Here is an 8,704-nt window from a genome sequence, read left to right on the forward strand (position 1 = left end):
TTTTTTAATGCAGACGTGTAGAATCTGAAATAAATTACCTGTCTCCAAAAACAGTGCATTAGGAGGAATAATCGATTGAACACGCCACAAACTCTGTTTTATGGCACTGTAAGGTTGAGCAGGGCTGGGAGCTGCGGAAGGGAGAAGCTGTCAGACACAGAGAGGGGATACTTCAGGGGAGGAGGGCTTTGTCCTTCCCTTTCTTCTTTCTTTTTGTTCCTCTCCTCTCGTTTTGTGGGTTTTTTATTTTTAATCTCCCCTTAGGGACTTTCTCCTTTGTTCTGTTGTGGGGGGGAGAGAACTGGATTGTGTTTCTCCTGCTCCTGACTAAAAGAAATGACATCAGCTCAATGTGTGTTAGCATCTCTTCCCTCTGTGCTCCTTACCCCCTTGTGCCCTGTACTCTTCAGTAATTCAGAATTTAGCCCAAAAGCAGGGATGGCCTGAAGGATAGAGGGAGGAGTGCAGCATCCCTCTGCACCTGGAGCCTTCCTGGGTGGGACAGCAGCAAACAGAGCCTTGAGATGATTCAGTGGCTTGGATTCTTCATCCATTTGGGAACAAGGAAGTCACCTGAGCCATGCTGAGCCATGCTGAGTTACGTTGAGACATGCCAAGCCATGCCAAGTCATGGTGAGCCACACTGAGCTATGCTAAGCTGTGCCAAGCCATGATGAGCCACGATGAGCTGCCACTGATGACCCAGAGCCACCTTTGCCACCCCCTGGTCCTGCAGAAGCCACACATCACCCGAACTCTGCTCCACAAGGACACTGCTAGCCTCAGCAGCACGGCCGCCTCAATCCCTGCTTTGCATTATCCATAATTAAAGTCACACGAAGGAAATAAATCTTGCTCCCCACTAATATGACGGAGGAGCATGTTAAATTATGGTGCCGTTTATCAAATGATTGCTCAATGCAGCTACCTTCTCCAGTAACTTATGATAAAACATGTCATAAACTGATTTGGGAATTAATACCTACTGGATGATGTGGTGACAAATGGCTGTAATATGCTCTACTACAGAAAGGAGCGAGTTCTTGTTTTATTTAGGAAGCTGCAAGTGGATTTTGTATTCATGTAAATAGGGGGCTGAACAGTGGGGGTTTCAGAGTACAGGGGGTGGCATTGGCACTGCCCTTGCTGCCTTGCCCTGTTGCCTTCTGCTGCTCCCATGCTGCACAGCACCACGTTGGTCCTTCTGCATCCCTTCCTCCCACGTTCGCCCACCTCTGATAACCTCCGGGCCCACAGCAGCCATCCCCATCATTTTGGTGATGATAAGGAGGTGAGGACAGCCAGGCTCAGCTCCCTGCCCTGCTCCCCAGCCGTGCTCCTGCCTGCAGCAAGGCGCTATGCTTCCCACCTCCTTCCTCCTTGCTTGGAAGCGTTTACAAACAGTTGGAGAATCTGCGTCAAAATGCACGGGCTGGGAACCACTGCCAAGACCAAATGGAACTGGGGAGAGAGGAGGAAACAAAACAAAACAAAACAAAACAAAAGAAAGAGAAACATCCTGTAAAAATACCGCTCTGTTACACAGGTCACATTTGATTATCTCCTATGAAAATTGAGTTCTCAACAGGAGACATAGATTTGTCACAGTGCAAATCCACCATTGGACTCAGTGGGGATTTCTCAGTTGGAGCCCAGCCGGCAGCACACTCCCACCCTGCAATAATGCTGTACGCACTCCCTGGGCTCCAGGAGCAGTGCTCACCCTGCCAAGCAGTGCCCCCATGCAGAGCACCCAGCAAAAACCCCATGCCCATCACTGGCAGCAGCAGCGCTGTACAGCTGCAGAGCAGTGCTCAGAATCAGCCCCTGCTTTCCCACCCTCATAAATGTCCAAAGCGTTTGCACTCAGGCTAAAATTCCCCGTGTTTAATCTCTGCCCAATGGGGAATGTCTGCAGGGAAAGTCTGAGCAAATTTCCTTCATCCATTTGCAATTGATCAGCAGGAAAAAAAAAGAAAAAGAAAAAGAAAAAGGGGGGAAACCGACTCTTTTTCTAAAGTAAAAATAGCCTAACCACACGTTTATAGAAAAGTCGTGGCTGAAGCAGAGTAGTAAAAGTTTGTAACTGGAATCCCAGATCCCAGATAGAGCCACAGGCTTTTAAAAGGTTTGGGGGGGAGGTTTAAAAATAAAAAAATAAAAATCCCCACGTTGTAAACTAAATTAGATAAATACCATAAAACAAATATTGCATGTACTCGAGCCCTCAGACGATCAGTTCTGACCCTGCCCAGCACCGTTTTGTCTCTGCTAGCCGTGGAAATGCCAGTCAGTGTGCTCTCTGCCAGCAGCCCCAGCAGAAGCAGCTCGATTTAAGTAAATATTACAGAACATCCAGAGGAAACACATTTTGAGTCAATAAGCACAGGCACACGCAGCACCAACCTCAACCAGCAGCTTGTGCCACTTAGATGCCCAGCAAAGCCAAATGCATGGGAGAATCCCTAATGAATGTGCCCTAAACAGATCCAAGTTGCTCATTACAAACTCAGGGAAGAAAAAATTTAAAACAGAATTACTTAAAGTCGCACCACAGACAGTTTCTGTGTGAGGAATAACCCCACAGCCTGCGCTTGTTGAATGCATCGTGTGAGCTATTGGTGGCTGCACGTCCAGGGAGGGGCAACCGAGATGTGAGGGGTCTGCAGCACCAGTCTTGTAGGGTGCAGCTGAGGGAATGGGATGGGTCAGTCTGGAGGCTCCTGAGACACCTCATCACTCTCTACAACTGCCTGAAAAGAGGTCAGAGTGAGGCGTGGTGGCTCTCCAGATAGCTACGATAGGATGGGAAGTGGTGGTCTCAAGTTGTGCCTGGGGATGGGCAGGTTGGGTATTGGGAATAAATTATTCTCCAAAAGAGCAGTGATGCAGTGGCACAGCTGCCCAGAGAGTGGTGGGATCACCATCCCCAGCGGTGTTCCAGAACTGTGGGGATGTGGCACTGAGGGACGTGAGGATGGGCATGGTGGGGTGAGCTGGGCTGAGGAGGCTCTGGGCTCAGGGATGCTTCAGCCCTCCCTGTGATGCTCCTCGTACCCAACCTGGTGAGTACAGCTGCAGGGATCCCCAGGGCTGTGACAGCACAACTAGAGCTCGGTGTGATTTGCTAAGCTAAAAATCGGGAAGAAAATCAGGACCATATTTTTACAACTTCACGTGCCATAAAATCTTCTCCCCTCTGTTTTTCATCTGGGGAGAGTTTTGAATTTCCCTGTACTCATTTCCTCTCCACATTCCGGCTCCTCTCCCCACTTTGCACTGATGCTCACTGCCCAGACGCCGGCAGCTCATCTGACACAGCAACGCCTTCCCATGGGGACATCGCAGTGCCACCTGCCCCATGGCCAGCCCCTCCCCACCCCATGGAGCTGTGCTGGGGGCTGCCACCCGCCTGAGAGCTGGGAGTGAGAAAAGGGGAGTGAGTGGAGAGCTGTGCCTTGCCTTGTCTGCAGCACCGGCTCCAAAACCAGCTCATGTCACAAGAGGACATCTGAGCGCTGCCTAAGTCCGCTTAAAACCTGATATGATCCCATAAACTCTGCCTACCTTAACTTGTATTAAACAGAATTGGCTGAAACTGTGTTGTATCCGAGCTGTAAGTCAGCTCATCTAACTCCTTCCCCATCTCTCCTAAATGGAGGCTTAGGGGAAAAAGAACCATTGAGGAGCTCGAACCACTAATAATGGTGTTATGTTGCAGTAGAGAAAATTAAAGTTAAACATTAGGGAAACCTTTTTAACTCTAACTAGAGTTCAGACACAGAACAAGCTCTTCAGGGAGGTTGTTGAATTGCTTTTCCCAGAGACATTCAAGGATAAGGCTAAGTACACCTCTGACAAGGATGGTTTGCCAGCCTGATGCAGGGGATCAAGCAGAGCAGGTGAGTTGGTGGCAGTGCCTTCCAGCTGCAGCAGCTCATGCTCAGAGTGATGGATGCTGGGCCCTGTGCACCAGAACACCGTAACACACAGCCTCGTTTTTGCATTGCCTCGCTTCTCACATAGCAACGCGCCCTCAGAGCTCTCCCAGTGCTCAGTGACACAGAAACATGGATCAGGCTCTGCAGTCATTAAGTGGCCAGTGCTCATGAGCTCAAGAGGGCTGCAGGAAACATAAAAGCTTGGAACAAAGAAATCCACAGTCAAGTGTGTCTGGGGGAACGTCTGGGATGGGAATGCCTCCAGGAGGACTCTCAACCTCTCCATCCAGAAGGCTGCACTGCTGGGATGGCGGAAGCACAGCCCAGCATTCAGTGCAGCCAGAGCTTTCTTCATGAAAGCACTTCAACAAATACACAGCCCATCTGCCTTCCTGTCTCTCCATTTATAAGCTGAGAATACAGAGTTCTGCTGGGGCTGCTCGCTGCAGGCGGTGCACAGAAGCCCTGCGTGCCAACAGAGGGGCTGCTGGGCACCACACCTTGCTCCCTCTGCATTGGCCCTCTGAGGGAGAAAACAGGAAAACAGCGGGCTTCTGGGCATCACAGCAGCTGTGGGGGCACCAGGAGGGCTCTCCACTCCAAGACAGAGCTGCAGGGCCAGGGAGCGGAGGTGATGGAGCCCTGGGGCAGCAGATATCTCCCAGACAACCCTAGCTCATTTGTAAGGCATTACTGAAATGTCGACTGTACATATGTTAGTGTTAAGTCAAGTGGAAGGTATGCTCAAAATGTGATAAAGTGGTTGCTCAAGGAAAGAGGAGGAGCACGAGAGATAAGGAGCAGGACCCAGGACCAGGCTGTGGCTGCAAGGTGCCCACTGATGGCACGATGGGGGATTTGGCTCAGGGATGCAGTGCCTCATTGCTCTGCTGTTCCCAGCATGGACCGTCCCCTGAGGGACCCTCGGCCATCGCTTTGCCCAGGTTCTCCTAGCCTTGCACCACTGGGCAACCCATGCCCTAGGCCCAGGAGCGTGGTGTGGGCTCCCCTTCCCCGCAGCGGTGCAGAAGCCCTCTCCTTGGATGCATCCCAACGCTGCGGCTTTGAAATTCTGGGAGAGAGGAGAGAAGGATTGGCCTGGCCAGCAGATCTCTCCCAGGACTTCAAAGCCTCTTGGATCCATCCCAAAACAAAATAAGATTTCTTTAATTTTCCAGCAGGATGAGGGGCGACCTCCCTGCCAACCCCCACCGAGCACTGCGCACAGCCAGAACCAGCAGCCGCCTGCGTCCCTCCCCGCAGCCCAGGAGGGGAGAGCACATTGCCTCCTCCCCTGGCTCGGAGCAGACGCTCAGATGCCGGAAAGATTGGCAGCAGGAAACTGGATTTCTTCTTCATTCCAGCAATTTGATATATACACGTGCAGGCTGACTTCGATTTCGGTAGCGCCGGGCTTCAGAGGTGGGTGTGCAGCCCAGCTCCCAGCTGCTGCAGAGGCAGAGAGCGCTTGTGTTTAATGGCTGTCATATTAGCAGTTGCTATTTAATATTTGATGTTTAGTCTGGTTTGTCTGCTTTTCCCTTTAGATTCGGGTCTATTCCAAACAAACAGAGCCAAAACAGGCTTAGGGAGGGATCGGGTTCAAAGATAGACACAAACTGGCTTCAATCCGGGCTGCTCCCTCTTGCCCCACCGGGTGCAGCTTCGGCTGAGCCCTCTGTTCCTGTGCCCAGGAGCTGTGTGTGGGACCTGAGACATTTCTGAAGGCTCATGGCCCCAGAGGACACCAGGTGCAGCCTGCCCCGTCCCATCCTTGGGTGCGTGGTGGGGAATGAGAGCCCAAACCCCACCAGCAGCAACAGCCATGCTCCTGCAGAAGTACCCCTGGTGTCAGATGTTTCCCACAAGTTTTGGAAGCCATATTAAAGAAGGAAAAAGAAAACACACAGTGTCACTGGCATCTCCTTGGCAAGGTGCAGAGGTGTAACATTAGTGTGTTTTATAGTTCATGAGCTGCAGACAGCTGGAAAAATAGTTAACGTTCCTGTTTTACGTGCTCCTGCCTGGCGTTCACAGGGAGCAGGTCTCACAGCTGAGCTCTGCCAAAACAGGCAACTGCGGGTATTTAGCTTAGGGACGGGGTTTGGACTGTGATGCACTTGAGGCCTCGGAGGTTTCTTGGCACAGTGGAAATGACAGAGTGGGTCTGGTCTGAGCAGGCTCAGCTTTAGGGAATAGAGGAATCCGGTGTGTCGTGGTTTAGAGTATGGCATAGAAACCAGCAGGGATAGGAGCAAATGCATCGGTTTTAGAGGGCCATGGGCTGGGATAGCGATGCTCCTCCCTCCCAGCTGCCCTCAGCCTTCAGTGGTGTGGGACAGGCCGTGCTGTGAAAGGCAGTGGCTATTTGCAGACCTGCACTGCCCAACCTCGATACCTTAATCCTGCCTCCCTGGACCTCAGGGGAGGAGCAAAGCACTTTGATTTTCTCGCCTAAATGAAGAGCTGGGTAACCCTGTGGTGACCCCAAATGCCTGTGCTGACCTCCTCACCCAGCAGGTCTTCCCGAGCTGCGTTAACCAACAGCTCCGCAGCCCAGCCAGACACTCAGGAGCCACCGGTGGCCAGGGGAGGATTAGGAGCCTCAGCATTCCCATTGCTGCAGGGTGAGCACGCAGCAGGGATGTGGCCGAGCAGCCCCCAGCTGTACAACACCCAGCTGCTGCAGACAGCACCATGTTGAACGTTCAGCAAGCATCATCCTCATCCTTCTGGAATGCCAAAGCAGCCAGGCCATGGCTCTCAGAACAGAGTGGGAAGCTTGGACATTTTTTGTCCAAACCAAGTGCCCTTTGGTGCCACCAACGAGTGTACAGAGCCCGGTGCCACAAGACTCACCCTCTCTCCATGGGATTTATGCATCTGAGCTGATGCTTGCAGGAAGGCAGGGTGACAGCTGTACATGTTGGGCAGCACTCAGGGCAGCTCCATGCAGTCCATGCAGTGGTGACACTGAATTTTCTGTTTGTTTTCCCAAACTTCCGCAGGAACCAGGGTGGGAGCTCATCCACCTGAAGTTGGCCTGGTAAAAAAAAAAAAAAGATAAGTGATTTGGTCATTTGCTCATCTCAGGCTCCCAGAACAGCTCACTGCTTTTCACACAACAAAGGAGAAGGCACACGGGGTGACTGTAACTGACACAAAACACACAGGCAAACAGTGCTCCTTGAGTAGTGCCACAAGATAAACCCACAGAGTGGCAAAACGCTGCAAAGAGCCCTACAAAGCTTCACAACCTGGTTTAACATACATTTTTAACTAGGAAGCAACAGCATGAATCATGGCACATTTCAAACAAGGAGAGGATATATTTAATTTCCAGTTTATGCCGCCAGTTTTATTTATTTATGATTATGCTCTAGTGTTCAGCTCATGTACAAAGTAATGACTCACTGCTGAGGAAACTTCAAGTCATCTTTGGAATGGTACATTTCCTCCATGAGGAAATGAACAAAACAGTAGTTCTCCCAGCCCCATCATCTGAGCATCACAGGGAAGGGCTTGACATTCGCATCACAAGATTTCCCTTATATCTCCTCGCTGTGGAAACCTCCTGTCCTCCAGGTGGGAAACTCCTGTTGTTAACACTGCACCAGGGAGAGCAGCAGTAGGGAAATGGGCTTCTGCAGAGCATTCCTGTGTTATCCACAGAGGGTAATACAGGGCACGTGCTGGCACCAAGCTGGCACGCACAGGATGAGACACAACTTTTCCATTGAGGGAAATAACGTCATAGTGAAGAAAGTAGGACCACTGCAGCTGGTGGGGTGATGGGATTCACCGAGCCCTCCTCTCTGCCTTGTTCCCATCCCTTCTGCCCTCCAGGCAGAGCCTTCTCACTGCTTTTGCCCTTTACCAGCTGTTTGCAGGGCTCTGAGGAAGCTCAGTTGGGAGTAGCAGCGTGGGGGCACTGGGAGCTGTGATGGCACAGGGTGACCAACACAGGGGAACATCACCTTGGGGACATCACCATGGGAAGCAAAGCACTCTGCTCCTACAGCAAGGGATGCAGCAGCACTGCCAGCAGCATCCATTCAGGGCAGGAGGAGAGCTCAGGAACCCCAAGCACAGCCATCCCACTGCACACCCAGGGCAGCACCAGAGGCTGCAGGAATGTCCATGTCCCCACCTTACCTTGGCCTCCTCTGGGGTCCCAGCCCAGGTCCCGGCGCTGCTGCAGACCCAGCAGGCTGCTATTTCAGGCTCATTATCTCAGCACAGCTCCAGGCTTCCTGATAATTCCCTGAATTAGCCGGGCAGCTTTGTTCTCGAGTGTTTGTGTCAGAGAGATTGGACTGCACCTCGGGGAGGGGGTGGGACGGGACGGCGAAAGCGGGAGGTGGGGGGAGACAGCATCGCTGCTGCATGTTTACAAGTTCCCAGGCAGGAACTACAACGCTAATTAATTTCTCATTAAGGAAGAAGTCGAAGGATAAAGAAGCATAAAACCAGAGCTCTGGGAGATGCTGCGGAGCCCAAAGACACGCATGCACTGCTTTGCCTTTCATCCAAGAGAGTGAGGTTCTTTCTGTGTTGCAAACACCTTGCCTGCTGCTGCTCCCTTTTATCACTAACTTTGCTTTCCCAGAGAGCTCGTCTTCCTTGCCACGTGGCTCAGAGCAAACGGTGAATCAGTGCAGCCCAGGGGTCAGACCAACCCAGAGGATTGCTGCAAAAAGCTCAGCCTCAACCCCAGGGTGGCACAGCGGCAGGAACTGTTAGCAGTGACTCAGGTGCTGCCC

General features: G+C 51.8%; 1 long non-coding RNA gene across 1 annotated transcript; it reads right to left on the minus strand.

The window, feature by feature from the left end:
* Window positions 1-23: 23 nt before the first annotated feature.
* Window positions 24-8,269, minus strand: LOC104912129. Its single transcript, XR_794414.3, has 3 exons — window positions 8,097-8,269; window positions 6,801-6,984; window positions 24-1,461 (listed from the first exon to the last, which is right to left on the minus strand). It is a non-coding gene; the product is annotated as an uncharacterized LOC104912129 (long non-coding RNA).
* Window positions 8,270-8,704: the final 435 nt, after the last annotated feature.

This window comes from Meleagris gallopavo, chromosome 9 (genome assembly GCF_000146605.3).
Source record: "Meleagris gallopavo isolate NT-WF06-2002-E0010 breed Aviagen turkey brand Nicholas breeding stock chromosome 9, Turkey_5.1, whole genome shotgun sequence".
NCBI lineage: Eukaryota > Metazoa > Chordata > Aves > Galliformes > Phasianidae > Meleagris > Meleagris gallopavo.